General features: G+C 54.2%; 1 long non-coding RNA gene across 1 annotated transcript; it reads right to left on the reverse strand.

The window, feature by feature from the left end:
- Positions 1-8,176: 8,176 nt before the first annotated feature.
- LOC116148962 (uncharacterized) lies at positions 8,177-19,221 on the reverse strand. The gene is made up of 3 exons (XR_010377002.1): positions 19,024-19,221; positions 18,374-18,565; positions 8,177-8,414 (listed from the first exon to the last, which is right to left on the reverse strand). It is a non-coding gene; the product is annotated as an uncharacterized LOC116148962 (long non-coding RNA).
- Between the last annotated feature and the right edge of the window lie 119 nt (positions 19,222-19,340).

The raw sequence follows: 19,340 nt of genomic DNA on the forward strand, positions 1-19,340 counted from the left end.
CCCCCCAGACCCAGGCCCGCCCTCATGTCCCTCATCGCTCTTCCAGGGAAAACAGACAAAAATAAACAGAGACATAAGATGTAGCTGTGAAGCCCCACCTGGGGTTGAGGGTGGTGATTAACCGCCCCCTTCCACGCTCTGAATCAATGACAAGCCTGAGTCAGGAGGCAGATGAGGACCGACACGTCAGCTTCGCTGTTGCAAAGTGGAAATGAGATGCTGGGGGAGAAGTTCTGACTCAGAGCCAGATGGGATCTTGCTGCATCCCTTGCATTCAAGGTAACCGCCCAGGAAGGAGCCAGGTGGCGGTGGACAAGGGTGGGCCCCCAGCCCCCAGTCCCAGCCCCCGGTCCCAGCCCGGGAGAGCCTTCCCCAGGGAGCCAGCTAGGAGGAGACATTCACCCCAGGGCCACAGGCAGGCTGGGCCAGAAGGGAAGACAAATGTGGACTTGGGAATCCTGCTACCCAGGGAGGGGATGCAGGGAGGGGCAGGGGCTACCCCCCAACAGTGGAGTCACTTGCCTCCATGGAAACCTGAGGAGGGAGAGGGGCTGCCCAGTGTAACAGGTGTTAGAGAGGAGCCATGGGGCGGAGTGCGGGGCTGAGATCTGCAGTGGGCGGCCACTGAGCTGGCGACTAGAGAGCAGAACTTGCAGGAGGGGAGGGGGCAGGGGGTGGGGGCTCAGAACACCTGCACAGACTAGGGGACGAGGAGACTGGGGAAGTCCAGGCAGCAGCTGCCAGGTTGTGATGGCAGAGAGGAGGCAGGCCCGGGCCTCTCAAGGAGCTAGTGACCGTGTGTGTGGCTGTTGGTGGAGACCCAGGAGAGGGTGTCTTCCTGCCACCCATTCCTAGGGCTTGGGGGGTCCTCCCAAGAGGGTGCCCAGCAGATAGCCATCACCCTCTGCCTGGAGCAAGAGAATGGAACAAGGCCAGGAGAAGGAGTCAGGAGAGCCCAGGGGAGCAAGGGAGAGAGGGAGAGTGTGCAGAGAGAGCCCAGGAATCTACAAATGAAGGGGGACAGTCTGGGAAAGGAAGGTGGGAGAACAGTGCCTACAGAACAGAGTGGGCTAGACTTCCTGCACAGCTGCAGGGCGGGGGCGCTGAGCCGGCTCTAAGATGCACCCCCACCCCAGGGGCTCATGGTCTTGCTGCGCAGACAGGAGTGAGGAGTGGCGGGCAGCCCTGCAGGGCGGGCAGCCACGTGGCTGGTGGACCCTGGGTGAGCTCTCTGGGGTGGGGGTGGGGTCACTGCTGGGGGAGGGGAGATTGAGCCCCTCACCCACTCCTGCAGGTGCAGAACAGCCTCTCCTACTTCTCTGCCTGCCTTCTCCCCACCCCACATGCCCCCAAGTCCACAAGGCTGGGTCAGATCATTTTCCCCACGCGTAGTGGGCTGGATTTTATTCCCCCAAAAAGATATTTTCGAATCCTAATCCCCAGTTCCTGTGAACATGACCTTATTTGGAAAAGCTTTTGCAGATGTAAGTTAAGGATCTTGAGATGAGATCATCAGATGTAGGGAGAGACTTCGATCCAGCAATAGGTGTCCTTAGGAGAAGAGGGAAGACACAGAGGGAGGAAGGGCCTGTGAAGATGAGGCAGAGATGAGAGAGAGACAGAGATGGAGACAGAGAGAGAGACACGGGGCCGCAGGCTGGGGAGCCCGCCCAAGAGCCTTGGCAGGGAGCACAGCTGCCCACACTCCGTCTGGGATTCTGGCCCCGCGGGAGGGCACAGCCCTGCTGGTCTGAGCCCTGCATGTGCGGCATGTGGTAGTTTGTTACGGTGGCTTTGGAATCGGATGCTCCATAGACACCGAGGCCCACTCCCAGGTGACCAGCCTACAAGCAAGGGACGGGACACAGGTGTCCTCGACCCTACTTCCAGCTCTCTTCCCTGCACCATCCTGCCTCTGGGAAAATCACGAGGAGCGTGGTGGCCAGGGGACCCGGCTTGGAAAGCAGGAGGGAGGCGAGCAGCAGCTGCGCCGGGCACTCACCGCGGGGCGGAGGCTGAGCAGCTGCGGGCGAGCGCTGGGGGAAAGTGAGCCCGTCCGGAGCGGGCCCTTCCCCAGGCCTCCTCAGCCCGGCCCGCCTGGAGGGGAAGCGATCTCAGCGAAAGTGCTGTCTGCGGGCGGCGGTCAGAGCAAGGAGGAGGTGGGGAGGTGGCCCAGGCCTCGCAGCCCTTTGGGGCATGCCTCTTTGCACCTAAACCCACAACGTCGCTTTTCCCAGCAAGACGACCGGCAGAGGTGAGCCTGCCCCGGTGCCAGCGAAACTTAACGTTCATGGCCCCGTCACTTGCAAAGGCCCCCTCTAAAGCCCTGTACCTGTTTTTGGATTCTTTTTGTCCAAGGGGACCCCCTCCCCAGACTGTAAAAGCAGCAGGTCCCACACACCCTGGCTCCCTCCCGCCTGACCCCCCCCCCCCCGCCCCGCCGGGGCGCAGCACACCGCACACCGTGCGCACACAGCCAGTGGTGTGAACGCTTCCCTGGATTTTCAGTCATCCGACCATCCGCCCAGTCAGCCTTCCTCGCCTTCAACCAAGCTGGGTTTTCAAGTCCCAGAATTGGGAGATAAGCCTTTCTCTCAGTGCATACGGGTGGAGGCAGGGAAAGAGGATACAGAGAAAAATTGGAAGCAATTAAACTGACTGCAGCATGAGGAGCATGAAGAAAGAGATGATCTGAAAGGCAGAACTGTGGAGGGAATGGTTGCTCCACCTGGAAGTCGTGACAGCCCCACCGAGGAAATGACCTTCAATCTGGGTTTTAAGGATGAGTAGGAGTTCACTGGAAGAAATTTGAAGGGCAGCTTAGGCAGACAGAATTCCGTGGGCAAAGGTGTCGGACAGCCCCAGCCCTTGGGCTTCAATGCGTGACTTAGCCTGCCTGGCCCACAGGAGCTGCTGGATGAAGAGAGAGAGGAAAGGGCCCAGGCTGGGCGTGGGGTGTGGGCCAGTGGCCTGGGGGTGGGAGAGGAAACAGGTGTGAGGGCCCCAGGGAGTGTGTTCATTTACTATGGCTGCCATAACAAAGGACCACAAACGTGGCAGCTTGAAACAGAGAACTGCCCCTCCTCGGAAGGCTCTGGGGGAGAGTGTTTCCAGCCTTGTCCAGCTGCTGTCTGTTGCGGTGATCCGGTCCTCAGGTCCCTTGCCTTGCAGCTGCGTCCCTCCAACCTCTGCCCGCAGTGTCACATGTCATGGTCCCAGTGTGTCCCCATGTCCCTTCTCTACTCCTTATAAGGACGCAGTGGCAGCAGAGAAGTTACTAATCAGGTAACTGATTTCATCTGCAAAGACACCACAGTATTTCCAAGTAGCATCACAGGCACCTGGGGTGAGGGCTTCAGCAGATCCTCTGGGGGAGCACAACTCAACTCACAACAGGGGGGTGACACAGACAGAACTTTGTCGCCCCCCCCCCCCCCCCGCTAAGTTCATATGTTGAAGCCCTGACCCCTGGGACTGCCCTGGAGATAGCGCCCTTAGGAGGTGAGAAAAATACAGTGAGGCCACAGGGGTCAAGCTCTGACCCCATAGAACTGTCCTGGCCTTATCCTTACAAGAGAGGAAGACATACCAGGGTGTTCTCTTCCTCTCTTTTTCTGCAAACCACCCCCCACCCATGTGAGCACACAGCAGGAAGGTGGCTGTCTGCAAGCCAGGAACAGAGCCCTCATCAGAAACCAAATCCTGCCGAAACCTTGATTTTGGACTTTTCCAGCCTCCAGAGCCATGAGAAAGGAATGCGTGTCTTTCAAGCTGCCCGGGCCCCAGCATTTTTGTTACGGCAGCCGGCAGCCAGAGCTAAAAGGAGGTTGGGTTGGGTGAGTGGGAAGCAGAGAGGAGCTGAGGAGCAGTTCCCCAGCGGCGGAGGAAGCGCTGCCTGCAGGCGCCAGGGCTGCACAGCTCCATCAGGAACTGAGGCTTCAAGGCCGAGCTGGGTGCTGCTCAAGGCTCACAGGAGCCCTGGTCGGGCAGGGAGGCGGGAGGGGGCCCGGGCCTGCCAGATGCAGTGATCCGTGTGTCTTAGAGACTGTAGGGGCAGGGCCGGCCCCAGGGAAGTGTCCTCAGGACAATGTCAAGAATGCTGTCATCTGCTCTGACTGAAGGCTCCCCACTGTGCCTGTCCAGCATGACCTCTCTCCTGACCTCCTGGCTCACACGTGTGACTGGCTCAGCCCCCTCTGCCACCTCAAACTACACCTCCACAGCCAAATTCACTAGCCTTGTTCCTAAGGTGGCTCTTCCCGCCCCTGTCACAGGCTTTTCTCGCAGGCCCCTGCACTTCATCCTCCCCCCACCCTACCCCTGTCCTAAGACAGCCCTCTCCCCACCCCCACTAAGTCCTGAGCTTCACTTTCACTTGCCCCGGTGGCCCCTCCAAGCCTATGGGTTTAGCAAACAGGTCAAAGAAAACAATTCTTCCTGGGCTGTTTTCCTCTCTTCTGCTTCCAGCAGGCACTGAGCCTGTGAGTCCCACGACCTCTGACTCCTGGGTTTCACCTAGCCATGGGCTCTTGGCTACTGGGGCCCCTGTCCCTGGAGGGCTCTGGCTGGCTGCCCTACCCACTCTTGGCACCCAGAAGTGGTCCTCACCAGACCTTTCTCCAGCTCCATACCCAAGACCCTCCCGAGCCCTGGGCCCTGGCCAGCCTCTGGGTAGGGTGGGGTGATGCAGGTGAGTGAGGTATTTGGACACTCACAGACCCTCAGGCTGAAACTTCAGGGTCATTCTCAATCCCCTGCTCCAAACCTGGATGTCCGATCAGCTTACTGGTGCTGTAGGTTGGGCCTCTAAGATGCTCCTCACAGTCAGGTCCTCTGTGCTCTGGGGCTGCGTCTCCAGTGTGTGGCGTCACCGTGAACCTGAAGTCCACACACAGGAGCATGGTTCTCCTTCTGATGTTCTCTCATCCATTTTGCACAAGAAACTGATTGAGCCCCAGGAACCTGCCCCTTCCCCCCACTCCTGTCCCATCTCCCTCCGACAGCTGAAGCAGGACTCAGGCTTGGAGAAAGGTGAACGGTGAGACCCCAAGGGCTGGTGACACGATGCAGAGCAAACTGCTTCTGCTGAGAATTTTGTCATTAGGGCTGTCCAGCCAGCTCTCATCCCCAGCATTCTAGCTCTATAACCCCTATGGTGTGTGCCGTGGCCTCGGGGTCTGCTAGGCTGGACTTCAACATTCCAAGCCTGCCGGACCCCGCCCGCGTGGGGCCCCACCTGGTGCAAGCGCTCCTCCCAACATGTGAGACAGAACTATGATACACGTTTGTACCGGTGCATCAGTCAGGCTGCCTTGACCCTTTAGCAAAGGTCAGGAGTTCACCCTCTGGAGCAGGACGGCCTGCCACGGCGCCTTCTCACCTGTCCTGCCAGCTGGATGCACCTGGGCACTTAATGTCTTTTAGCATGTTCCTCATCTTTAAGAAGAGAATAACTGCGATGCTGCCTCACAGGGTTGATGCAGAGTGAGTGAGATAGCACCCACGAAGGGCCTAGCACAGGCCCTAGCACGTGGTACATGTTCCGCAAGAAAACTGTTGTTGGGACGAAAGGCAGGCGTATGGAAACCCAAGCCCCAGAAGGTTGACTTTTTGGGGGCTTTGATTCAAATATACACGGATTTTTGTCTCTGTGGGAAGCAGATGGAAGTAGAAGGGTTGAAAATGGAATCATGAAAGTAAACTAAGGGGAACAATGTTTTTCTATGAGGAATCCCTCTGCCTGTGGATGATCTGAATTTCCTGTCACGGAAGCCCACCTTGGCTGTTTGCTCAAGCCTCGTCCCTGTCGCTCCCTTTTCTCGGTCACATTGGGGCAGTAAATGCAGACTTTACTTGGATTTCACGTGCACTGAAATTCTTCTGCCACTTAAATGTCGCCTCCGCCACGTGCACAAGCCGGTGGACACGAGCACGTCGATTGGGCGACATTTGGAGGGTTTGGCCTCACAGATGGTCTGCTCTCTGGGTTGGCAGATTCCAGTCTGGCTCCCTTCTCTGTTGTCACGGAGTTGCCGTTGCCATGGCGCCCGTGTGTGTGCGGGAGACAACAGAGTATCTCTCCTCGGCTTCTGGAACACTCACCCCGAGCCTTGGCATCAGGTGGTGGGAAGACCGTGTGTGGAGAGAGTCAAGGAGGTTGGACTGTGGGAGGGAGTCACTCTGGGCACCTGTGCCTTGCGGTGATGGAGGCTGGGAACAGGGGCGATGCCCAGGCGGCCTCTGGACCAGAAGAGATGGATGGGGGCGGAGGGTACACGGGGCAGAGGTGGCTGCAAGGCATCCTGGGACCTCAGCAGCACAGGCCGGTGGGGTGAGGGCATCAGACGGAGGGCCTTCTGCTGCCCCTCCTTTGACAGCCGCTTCCTGCCACTGTCCCCAGGTCACTGTAAACACAGCCCAGGAATTAAATGCTGCTGATTTAACCTGTGCCTCTAATAAATCAGCAAATAAATATTTAACCATCTGCCTGTGATGCTCTGTTCCCAGAATTTTACGTGGCTGGAGCATTCTCAATATTCAGAGTTTTGCTCAAAAGTCATCTTTTCAGAGAGGCCTTTCCTGACCTGCTTCCACCCCTGCCAGAGTCCTTCACCTTTACAATGCCCTATTGTGTGTTTTGTTTTTGTTTTTCCCTTTTTAAAAAAATTATAGTTGATTTATAATGTTGTGTTAGTTTCATGTGTACAGCAAAATGATTCAGTTTTACACATATATACTTACTCTTTTTCAGATTCTTTTCCATTAAAGGGCATTACAAGATATTGAACACAGTCCCTGTGCTGTACAGTAGGTCCTTGTCCTAGTGCATTTTTCTGTAGTGCCCCGCAGTGTCTGACATGATCCATCTACATAAGCCCCAGTAGTGCACAGGTAACGTGGGTGTATCTTCATAACTGACTCATTGTAGGCACTAATAATATTGGATAAACAAAGTAGCAAATTGGTATGTTGTGGAATCGTGGGAGGGTTTCAGAGCAGGTCCATTGGAGAGAGATTTATTCACTGTCACGTGGCCCTGGGAGAGTCACCTGGCCTGATTTCCTGGTCTGTAAAATGGGAATAGTGTAATTACTCAGAGAAGGCAGCTCTGAAGCATCCATGGAGGTCCCTGCACAGTGCTCACCCAGCCCGCTCTCACCTTGTTTGGAGAAAGCTGGGTCAGCCGGGCTGCATCACCGCTCAGCTGCAGGGGTACCACTCCCACTCCCAGGGGTGGAGGAGAGGCTGGCTCCAGCGGCATGAGCAAGAAGGTGGTTGGTGGTCACCGGAGGGGCTTGTGTGGGGAGGAGCTGGGGAGCAAGTCAGGGTGAGGTCTGCCCTCCCTCCTGGCCTTGTCTCCCTCTACAGCTCTGCTCACTGGGTGCCTCAGGCTGCCCCAGGGACTGGAACCAGGACAGGACACAGGAAATCTGGGAGGCTGAGGGAAGGACAGGAACCTTTGGACTTTGGGCCTGGCTTCTCCAGAGCTGTCCTCCCCTGCAGACTTCCATCAACCCCCCGCCTTGGAGTCACTCGGTGTCCCTCTGTCTCCTCCGGGGACTCCTGCTGCCTCCAGCCAGCTCAGAGCTTTAGCTTCCTTACGCCGGGTTTCCTATACCTGCTGCTCACTCCTGCTTCCTCCTGGCTTATCTCCCTCCTGCCTCTCCTGCCCCTCCTTCCGCAGGGCTTCCTGCTCTGCAGCCTTTCAATGTCTGCTCCCGCCATCTGTGTTGACAGGCAGCCTCGGAAGGGAAGGGCATACAGGCACCATGGTGGATGAGTCTGCACAGCGCCTCCACTTGCTGATGAGCCAGTCAACACCTTGCTTTCCCACAGCACCCTTGCCCTCCCCACCTCAGCACCTTTGCATGTGGGCTGCCTTCTGTCTGTCATCTCAGCTCAGATGCCACCTCCTCCATGGAGTCCTCCCAGATTGCCACAGTCAAATGTCACTTCTCCCTTCTTGGACCACGAAATCCCTTTGTCCCACTTTGATACTTTGACTCGTAATCACGAGGGTGGTAGACAGAGGAGCAATCCTCTAAAGATGTCCAGCTCCTAATCCCTGGGCCCTGTGAAGGTGTGACTTTACATGGCAAAAGGGACTTTGCAGGCATGATTAAGTTAAGGCCTTTGAGAAAGGAAGCTCATCCTGGATTATCCAACGTAATCACAGGGTTTATAAGAAGGAGGTGAGAGGGTCAGTCAGCAAGGGAGATGTGAGGACAGAAGCAGACGCTGGCGGGATGCGTTTGGAAGACGGGTGAAGGGTGGCATGTCAGGGCTGCAGACAGCCTCCAGAAGCTGGAAAGCCAAGGAAACAGATTCTCCCCTGGAGCCTCCAGAAGAAATCAGCTCTGCCAACACCTTGATTTCGGACCCTGGGACCCATATAAGACATCTGACGGCCAGATCTGTAAGAGAATACATTTGTGTTGTTTCAAGCCACTGAATGTACAGTACTTTGTGACAGAAGCTGGAGGAAACTCATACAATTAGCACTCGTGGGATTGTTCTTTTACTAGAACATCAGTGTCTTGAAGAGGGACTGCCTTGCACGTCTCTGCACATGCACACGTGTTTAAAACACCTGTTTAATGACCGCACTGATCTATCAGTTCTTAAGTGTATCGATCATTCACTCATCACCCCCTCTGGGCTTCTCCCACAGCAAGAAACATTTCCAAGAAGAAAGGAATGTTTGCCCCTGGGGCCTCTACATCACTCCATCCCTCAATGGATGTCTTTCGAAATATTTTTATGATAAATTGAAGCTTGATTCGCCTATGCAATACTGTTCACATATTTGTTAGGAAATGTTACGAAACTGCAAGGAAATATCTTGCTTCAATAAAGCCACTTTGGCGTCTACTCCTGGCCGCCTGAGAAAGTTTGAATACTGGCCAAAAAGATAAAATTCGAACTTCTGTGGCTCTGATGCAAGACCACTCAGTCTGACCCCGTTCTTCTCCACAGCCCTCAGAGGCTTCTCCCTGCCACAAAGCCTCTGTATTGTCCTGTCCGGCACCGGATCCCCTGAACGCTGGGACTGTTCCAAGCTTAGGAATCTTAGCAAATGTTCCTCCAGCCTAGAGCACCTTCCTCAGCCTGGCTCAGCCTTGCTCTTCTCAGGGAACTAAGAGGCAAGAGGCTGGGAGGTGACAAGGGGTGCGGCCATGGGTGAGCGGAGGCTCCAAGCATCCCCCACCCACAACCCCAGGCATGCTTCATTGTCTCTGGACCTCGCTTACGAGACACAGATTCAAAGATACAATTATTAGGAATTTCAAGGTGGTGGCCGCAGAGCATCGAACTCCAATCCTAGGTCCCCCTTCTGAGCACAGGGCCCTCTGTGACTTCACTGGTCACATGCCCAGGGAGCCAGCCCTCTAGCCAGCCTTCTGCTCAGACAGGGTGGGCCTGGGCCTGGCCGCCTGCCTCCTGTCTGTCCGGGTGGCAGCTGCAGGCCAGCAGCGCATCCCAGAGGCGCTCACAACGGTCCCGCAGGGACTTGTCCAGCACACTCTGGGCAGCCACGTTTCCTTGGGCCACACGAGCTCCAGGGGAACATCCAGGGAGTCTGAGGCCCTCCTCTTATCCCCTACCCAGTCTGTCCGGATTCCATCCGCCCCTTGCACCAGCCCCTCCGGGCTGCTCCCTCCGGACCTGAAGGAACAGCGCGAGGCCACGGTGGCGATCACGATCCTGATGGAGCCAATCTCTACCGAGAGCTGTGGCCACACTCCAGCAGATGGAGAAACGGGTTCAGAGGTGCCAGGCCACGAAGCTAGGGAGGGCCGGGCCGGCTAGTGGGAGCCGGCAGACCTGCAAAGCCTGCTGCTCCCCGTGCCCTCCAGGCCCTGCCCCCTTCCCGGGTCTCGAGGCCCCAGCCCAGCTCGCTTCTTGCTACAGAGGCTGCTGCGGCCAGGCCACGTCTGCCCTTGCCGCATGCACCCGGTCGCTAAATTTACATTAATTATTTAAGAGAAAAAGGAGCATGTGCTTCTGAACAGCTAATCTGTTTCCATGTGCATCAGGCCTTGTGACGTGCCTTCCTTCAGGGCAGACTGTTGTCTGAAATCGACTGCCTGCCTGCCTGCCTTCGGTTTGTAGCTACATTTTTTTCCTTTTCCTCTTTTGGTATGTTTCCATGTGTTTATTAAATTTGTTCTCAGTGGCTCATGTATTTTGATGTCCAGTTAGTAATTTCCGCCTCCAGGCCTGCAGACCAGAAGGGAGCCGCCCCTTCGGGCTCCTACGACCTCTTTTAGGCCCAGCCCGTCTGCTGCTCAGAGTTACCCTGATCTATGCTGAAGGGAGGGTCTGCCGGACCCACAGCTCCAGGAAGCACACAGTCCTTATCTATTTCCTCCCAGCCACTGCTTTGTCTTAAAATAGGAATACAAGATTAATATATTTTGCAGGTCAAAGTGCTTGGTGGATTGAAGGAATGTTATACAGAACACATTGACAGATGCTACACATACTGCAGCCGTGGTGAAGGCAAGGATCTGGGACCTGCGCCATCCGAATTCAAACCCTGGCTCTGCCACCTACTAGCTGTGGGCCCTGGGGCCAGCTTTTCTCTCTGGCCCTCAGTGTCCTCATCTGTAAAATGGGGGTACTAGTAGTAAGTATCTCAAAGGGCTGCTATGAGGTTTAAATGGGTTAAGATTGGTAAAGAATTTAGACCAGGGCCTGACACATTTAAATGCCATCCAAGTATTTGCTAAATCAATGACACTTTCCTCTTTCCCTCCTGAGTTCTAGACCAAATGAGTAAGACACTGGAGATTCAAGTAGAGGCTTTATTGCTGGTAAGGCTGAACTTAAGTTAGAAGACTTGACTCACAGCCACACTCTCATACCCCAGCACAAATACATTTGCCCCCCAACCCCACCCCAGGTTGGCCAGGGCCTGTCCTATAATCTGCAGTCCAACCTCATTCAAGGCTGCGACCCGGGGACAGGGTGGGAAGGAAGCCTGCTTGGTGCCCACTCCCAGTCTCCTAGCCTCCCATTCAGATAAGAAAGGGTGCAGAGAGGCCAGCGCCGTCCTGCCCCTTCTTTCAAATGCCCGGATGGAGGGCTGGGGGGGGGGTCTAGAGGAGCAGAACCATCTACCAAGTACCACTAATGGTTCTCATTTATCGAATACCCACTGTGTACCTTACATGTGTTTCGTTGCTCCCTCCTCACAATAATCTTGCAACGAAGGGCTACTAATTTTTCAGATAAAGCAACTGGGACTCAGCAATGTGAGGAGACCTGGCCAAGGTCACACAGAATGCAGCTGAGTTGAGATGCACTCTTCCCCCTTTACCACGCCAACTCAGGCTCCACCTGGACAGTAGCAAAGGGCTGGTAACCAGTAACCAGCAGCAAGAACCATCTCTTTCCTCTGAAAGAGGATACACTTTTGGCCCCCACAGTCAGGGGAGGTGCAGAGACCCAGGCCTCGGCAGGCTGGAAACTGGGGCGGCCCTGCGGATACAGGTGGGCAACACCCAGGGGATGGGAACAGCAGGGTGGATGAGAAAAGATTTGGGAGGTGAGAGCAACAGGGACTGGGAACAGGTTGGGTGGAGAGAGGAACCCGGGATGAGGTGAAAGGGGCTGTGAAGAGGCCCCCCACTTCAGGAGCAAGGACCACCTGGTGGGAAGGAAGGTACACCCTTCCTTTTGGGGTACACTGAGTTTGATGTGCCTGTTGAACCCCCCCCCCCAGTCAGACGCTCTGGGCCAAAGACTGGCCCAAGGTCCAGATTTGGGGGTCACTGTGTAGGGTGACCACAGAGAATGAGTGAGAATCCACAAAGACAGAGGAAACCACAGGATGCAGGGAGGGGAGCTGGGCCTAGGACCTTGGCCCCAGTTACAGACGCCCACCCCCGCCCAGCCACACCTCATCGTCCACACAGGCCTCGGGCACTGCGGGCACCTGTCAACGCAACACAGGCAGCCAAAGCCTAACTGACTTCTGCTTCCTTGTCCTTCCACAGCTCCTGGCCTGGAGTTTCACACAAAGCAGGTGCCCAGTGAGTATTTGTAGCTTGATTTATTGATTGGAAGGAGACAGCTGGAGGCAGGCGGTGCCCCCGGTTTGCCAGGCCTTACACATCCCCAAGGATGACATGGAAGAGGGTGTCTGCAGTTGTGCACGGGGTCTCCCTAAGTCTCAGTTTCTGCTTCCCGACCCTTCAAGGCAGACAACTGTGCTTATTTGAATGAGAATCCTCGACTTGGCATATCGGTGTGTAGTAAGGAAATACAGGATGACACAGCCCTCCAGCTCACAAATTCTATGTTCTCCTGAGAAATACAAATAAATCCACATATTTAAACACAGGCCACCCACTCGCATCAAAGCGGGTGGATCCCAGGGGAGACGAATACACATGGTGCTGGCTGGGTTTAAATCAAAGCCTTTTCCCACAATGCCTCATTCATGGCCCCCTTGGCCCGCCACAGTCCTAATTCAGCCTCCTTTGTCCCAGATGCCCTTGTCAAGGCTGCCTTCTTGCAGGCTGATTTGGGGCTCTGGTCTAATCTGCATAAAACCTCAGCTGGTTTGTAACACCAAAGTGCCTCACAATTTGTTTGTGCTCGAAATCTGCCTGCTGCTGCAAGTCAGGCCATTGGAGGTGTGGGAATTTTCCTAAAGCATTGTTTTAAAGCAGGCGGATGCTTTATTTATTAAGCACTCACTACCAGCTTTGCAGTTTGTGCGAGAGCAAGGCCATCCTTGGCCTTGGAGAGCTCCCCGTGGGGGACTGCTAATGTCTTTCACAGACTGTCACCCTTTTGTGAATTTATAGGATTTCAGAGTTAAAGGGGCCACCTGGGAGCTCACGGAAGTCCCCTGCCCCTCTACAGACCAGGAGCACGAGGCAGAGGAGGGACAGCTGGTGACTCCTGGTTGCCTGCTCTTCCCTGTGAGGCAAACAAGAACCCACGTTGACATTCCACTGGGAATCAGGGCGCTGCCTCCCCGCCGGGGCTGGTCAAAGTCCCAGCTCTTTTCCTGTCCCCAAGGCATAGGTGGTATTTCCACCCAGCTGAGTCACCAGAGTTTTTTCCAGGTGGAGATGGTAATTACCAACCCAGGCAAGCTCAGAGTTCCTTAGCCCCTTGTGGAGGAGGCCCTGGGCTGCCAATTTAGAAACAAGTCTGTCTGTGTGGAAATGTACCCTCCAAGCCCAGTTTTAGAACATGGTAAGAGTTTTGGATGCCATAGATGAATTATACACCATGTACACTTTAAGAATAATGATCGCTATTGCTGTGCACCCCTGTGTCTCACCAACAAATATTTTAAGTGCCTCCTATCAGACAGGTGTCTGTGCCAGGGAGGTGCTCCATGAGGAAGCCACCAGCTCTTTCCCACACATATGTTGTCTGCTCCTTATAACAACCCTAGGAGGCAGCTATGACAATGATCTCTATTATAAAGACAGAGGAACTCGATTTTAGGGAGCTCAAGTCACTTTGTTTCTCCTCCTAAGGAGCTTACAGCTTAGAAAAGTCGAGAAATACAAAACAATGTCGGAGTGCCAAAGGTAACACGCTGGGTCCACAATCATGGGGAGAAGCCAGTAGTTAGGAAAACAGTCACTCAGTCACTCAGCAAACACTAGATTCAGCAATAGGTGATCCTCATTCTCAGCTGGGCTCTGCCCATGACTCCTTCTTTCCACATGCTTCCAGTGCTCATTTGCTGATGCCTCCAGTGCATCACTGACCTTGCCAGGCCTCAGTTTCCCCAGAGGGTGATCACACTGGCTACCAAGACTGTGGACAAGGATATTGTAAGCATGATGAGGTGTCATTCTCAGGGTGTGAGTCTTCCCGGGAGCGGGTGCAGGACTTTCCCCCGTAACTTATTTTTAGCTCTGGTGTCTGTGAACCCCTCCCAACCTTGCTGCTGAAGCGTGTGCAGTGTCTATGGGCTGTGGCACATGTTAATTATCTGGTGAAGTTTGGAGACGGCCACTTACTTTGGCTGGATAACTTTAAAGCAACGGCGTTCATCGCTGTCACAGTTAAATGCAACAGCACAAAGCTGGAGAAGATGAAAAGGATAATAGCTCAAGCCAAAGAATAAACAGCATTTCAGAGAAAGCAGAAGAGGCAGATACGAAGACCAATTGTAATTTAAAGTGACTCCATGTCCGATGATATAATTACTGGCTTCTGGGTTGTTTCAGGTTAGAGTGAGGCAGGTACACACCGACCCAGTCAGGAGGCGCTGTGGCGGGTAGCAAGAGGTTTGATCTTGGGCAATCTCTTAACCTCTCTGTGCCTCAGTTTTCTGAGGACTTTCAGGAGAATGTGCCATTTGATCCCTCCTCCTTCTTCCTTCTTGCTGCTTGGAATGTGGAAGTGATGGCTGGAGCTCTAGCAACTCTTCTAAACCATGGGGTGATCTGAGAATGGAAGTCACGTACCATGTATCAGAAACAGAGGAAGAGCCTGGGGCTCTGATTAATTGACTGGGTCTCCATATCAGTTCTTTCTACCTCTGGACTTTGTTTACATGATGCAACAAATCCACGTGTGTTTTCCCGATTGCAGTAGTGTTGAATCTTACAGGTGCACCTCCCAGAAAAACTCCTTTAGCTTAAGACTACCAGGGTTAGTTTCTGCTGCTGGTAGCCTCACAACTGAGTCCTGACTGACTCACAGTCCCGTTCGTTCTCTCTCCCAGTCTCCAGCCCCACATTCAGGCCCTAAATGCCTTGTTTGCCTTGACAGTGACCCAGCTGGGCTGCATTCCTCCCCAAGGACAGGTTGTCTCACACTCTGCCCATCTGTGCCATCTACCAGGACGCCCCTCCCCAGCCTTGCTTGTTTTTAAGACTCAGCAGAAACATTCCCTCTGTGGCAGCATGGCTGGGATGGCTGGGGTGGCTGGGATGGCTTTGTGTCTTAATTACCTGTTTACTTGTCTGCTCCCACCAGACGCGAGTGCCCTGGTGTCTAGCAGGCTGTGTGGGCTGTCCTAGGGCTCAGTGTGACTGGTTGGAATGAGGGAATGAACGTTACAGACGTGGCAGGGGAGTCCAAGCTTGATAACTAGACCCATCAATCTCTATCCACAGGCCTGCTGCCTGCCTGGCTCTTTCCGTGCATGGAGATTGCTGTGCGTCACCTGGGCTGGTTTCTAGTTGTGAGGCAGCTCTACGCCAGGCCAGACGTGGGCCTGGCTTTGAATTGGTGATGTCAGACTTGAAGGTGTTTTGGATGTTACCAATGTCCCCAAGAGAAACAAAATTAACTGGTCATGGATTATAACCCAGAGAGACAAATTAAATACCCACGAGTCCATCCTGATATAAATGACTGAATCCACCAACAAATGGGGGGAGAAGGGACAAAGCTCCCACCCAAAACAGTTTCCAGGTAATCTATGTAGCCACTGTGCCCTCAAGGGGAAGGGGAGCACCAGTCTCTCCTCTTCAGGTGTGGGCTGCATACAGCGACTTCCTCCCAAAGCACACAATCTGAAAAGGAGTGTGGGGGGAGGACTTTGCAGTGGAGCAGCCTGGCAAGGACACCTCAGCCAGGTGACCAAGACCAACATCAACTGTAGTAAATCACGCTGACAGTATGCACTCGTAATGCGATGACAGTGGCCATCAGTATCTGAGGTCTTCCTCCCAGTCGATGATAACCCCCATCTAACATCCAGAAAAACATCAGATGAATTCCTAGTGGGTCATCTTACAAAATGCCCAATCAGTGCACGTAGTGGTCCTGACACATCTTGTCTTTATACTGGCCAGAGCCTGAAGGAGGAACTGTGTCTTCGAGTCCCTCACACTGTCCCATCTTTGGACCTCTTTCCTAGGGGCATTCCCTGACTCTGTCCCTTCTGTTCTTGCAGTCTGCCCCTTCCCCCTCCTCACTTTACAGATGAGGAAATTGAGGCTCAGAGGTTGAGTGGCTGCTTAGGGCCACCAGGTTGTCACATGGGGGAGCTGGGATTGGAACCCTGGTCTCTTGGTCTCCTTTATTGTTCCACTGCTCCCTGACCCCTGTTTGCTGAGTAGCCTCTGATTCTTAACACCTAAGGACCAGCATCCCCAGGTAGGGTGACAGGCCCATAGCTCCCAGAAGCACATCTTAGTGGATCTAGAAGTGGCCCAGGCACCTGTCCCCTGGGTCTCACTTTCTCTCATTCCAGCTTCTTTAGGCAGATCAGAGGCTGGTCAGTGCCACGTTGTGGGCAGTAACCTGGGCCTCGGTGTCATCAGCTCCCGTGCCCTCATCAGCATGCATCGACATCCTGGCCTTAAAGGTGTGTTTCTGCTTCCCCACGGTAAGCAAGGCCCTCTTGGGGACAAGTCTCCCCAGACGAGACAGGTGGGGGCTTCTCCAGGGTCGGTGCAGCTGCTTTGCCAACGCACAGAAAACCCTTCCTGAAAGCTTCCCACGTGAGGTCAGTGCTCAGCCCATCTGGCCAGTGCAGGAAGGGAGAAGCCAAATGGTGTTCTGGGTTTTGTTTTTTGTACAGGGCCTGAGTGCAGCAGAGGCTCACAGGGAGAGGGAGGAGCACAGCCTTCATGGCCAGACAGACTGTAGCTCTGAATTCAAACCCTGCTATCTGTCTCATTGCTTTGTTTTTTTTTTTCTTCCGAGCCACAGTTTTCACATCAATAAAATGGGGATGATGATCCCAGTGTCTACGCTGCAAGGATGCTACAAGGTTTAGAGACAGTGTCTGCAGGCTCCGACCTACCCAGCCTTTGGTAACACTACACTCTGGGTGGTCCTTTGATATCCCCTCCATGATCAAGATGATCAGTATTCCGTACAAGGCTACGGCTGACCAGGAACACTTACTGAGGGCACACTATGCCAAACACTCTGCTGACTCTTACCAGATGGCTCATTTCCTCCCACAACAGCCTGATTTGTGTAAGTAGGTCCTTTGTAAGCCCCATTTTATGGATGAGGAATGAGGCTCAGAGACATTAAGCAGCTGCCCAGCCTCGGGCGCTGCTGAATGGTGCACTTGAGCCTGGTTTGCTCCACTGTTCGTCCGACTCCTGAGCCTGAGCGCTCAGGCACCACAGCCCCGCTCCAGGGATAGGGGTCTGTTAGACCACAAACTCCTCACCATCTCCCAGTGAGTCTGCCTTTCTCCTGTTTGTATCTGCCCGTCTCATTTGCATCACAACTTCCTCCTGCCCCTTCCCTATTTTCTTCGTTTATTAAGCAGAAGAATAATCAAAGCTGCCCTTCAAGAGCATCGAGTTCAAACGTATCAACATAGAGTCGAGGAAACTGAAAGTATCGGTTCTCTATGGCTGTGTAACAAACTACTTCAAAATGAGCAGTGGCTTAAAACCACAAGTTTTAATTTGACTTGCTCATGATTCTCTGGTTTGGCAGTTTAGGCTGGGTGCAGTTCTGCTGGTCTTCTGGGTTGCAGGTGGCTCCAGGTGGCAGAAGACTTGACCGGGGCTGGGTGGTCCAGGGCAGCCTCACTCACCTGCCTGGCGGTTGGCTGCCTGTTGGCCAGGGTGCCTCAGTGGCCACTCACTAGGCTGGCATGGGCTAGTTTAAGAGGGTGAGAAGGAAACTACGTGGCCTCTTGAGGCTTCAGCTCAGTTGTACCTGACTTGTGACACATTTTAGGGGGCAAAGCAAGTTTCAAGACCTGTCCAAACTCAAGGGGTGAAAAAGTAGATCCCATCCCTCGTTGGGAGAAGTGTCAAAGGCTTGGTGCTCAGTTTTACTCTCACACACTAAGCGCAATCCCTCCCCCAAAGATATTCTTAATATAATCTCTTTTGTCCCTTCACTCCTCTCCCTCACTCCCACTCCTTTAGTATACTTTTAATAATAACTTCTTACTTCACATTACCCAAAGCTTCATTCACTCACTCAACAAATATTTTATTATGTGCTGGGGACCCAGAAGTGAACAAAACAAAGTCCCTGCTCTAGAGATTCTAATACTCTCATGGAGGGAGCAGAAAATCCAGAGATAAACAAGCAAACAGTGTTGGGCAGTGGTGAACAATACGTGCTTTGGACAACAACAGAACAGATGGGGGTGGGGAGTGTGTGTGAAAGGGTGGAGGGGAGTGGGTGGTTCCAATTACATACTGAGTGATCAGATGACATCTAATGAGGTGACATCTGGGCTTGAAGGAAGTGAGGGAGTAAGAAGGTCCAAGCAGAGGGCAAGAACCCCAGGTACAGCAAACAGACATGCAAAGGCCCTGGGACTAACACCGAGAGGCACAATTCCTTACACTCTTAAATGTAGTCTAAAAAAACCAGTCATATACATTTCATGAAAGAATAAAAAAAAATTTAAATATGGTAAAAACTCTTGCTAAGTGAAAGCAGTTTATTTTACCTGTTAGAACCGAATGATAGCTCCTGAGGAGGGAATGCAGGGTCACCTCTCCGAGCTTGAGGGAGTTCACCTTTAGAAAGGAGTACAGTGTGCCTGGCTCCCCCCTTGCGGCGAGGATCGAAGTGGCATCGAGAAAGTGAAAGTTGCTCTGCTTCTGGTTTCACTTCCTACTGCAAGGTTTGCCGTGATTTTCTTTAAAGAACACAAATCAGGTATCACTTCCTGCTTAAATCCTTCCAAAGGCTCCCTGCTGCCTAAGAATAAGTGCCAGGCACCTAAGCCCGACCTAAGAGGCCCCTAGCCAGCTGCTACCTCCTTTTCAAGCCTCAACACCTAGGGGACCAGCGCCTTGGGGGTTAATGGCCCCAATCAGTGCCCCGCTGGCGCTCATGTAGATGTGTCTACCTCTAAGCCGGTTCATAAAGCTCTTTTCAGAGCATCTTCCAAGATCAAATCTTGGTACGGCTCAGCACTCTGTGATGCCACGGAACAAGTCCCAAAGCCTGTTTCCCTATCTGAAAAGGGGTCAGGGGCCACCAAACTCATCAGAGTGGGCGTGAAGCCAGGAGAGGACCTGGGCCCGGCCCGGGAACACAGCGGGGTCCCGACAGCTGTGGTTCCGACCCTGGGGCGGCTGTAGGGCAGCCTACCAGGGAGGCCTCCGGAGGGGCCGCGTTTGGGGTTTTGGGCAGGGAAGTGGGGCGACGGCTTCCCTGAAGTCCGCCCGACTCCTCTCGCCCAGAGTTTGGCTGGTGGGACCCCCGGACATCCGTTCGGCGGGGCGCCGCTCCCGCCCCCGGCCAGGGCTTCCCCTGGGCCGCAATCAGGGCGGCAACCACGTCCGCGCGCAGCCCCAGCCAGCCCGAAACCCCGGCCGGGCGCCCCCTGCGCGATCCCGGGCGCAAAGCCCGGCGGCGTGCTGGGCATGCTCGGGCAGCGGCGCGCATGCCCAGTGCTCCCGGGAGGC

Source organism: Camelus dromedarius, chromosome 20, assembly GCF_036321535.1.
Source record: "Camelus dromedarius isolate mCamDro1 chromosome 20, mCamDro1.pat, whole genome shotgun sequence".
In the NCBI taxonomy this organism is placed as follows: Eukaryota; Metazoa; Chordata; class Mammalia; order Artiodactyla; family Camelidae; genus Camelus; species Camelus dromedarius.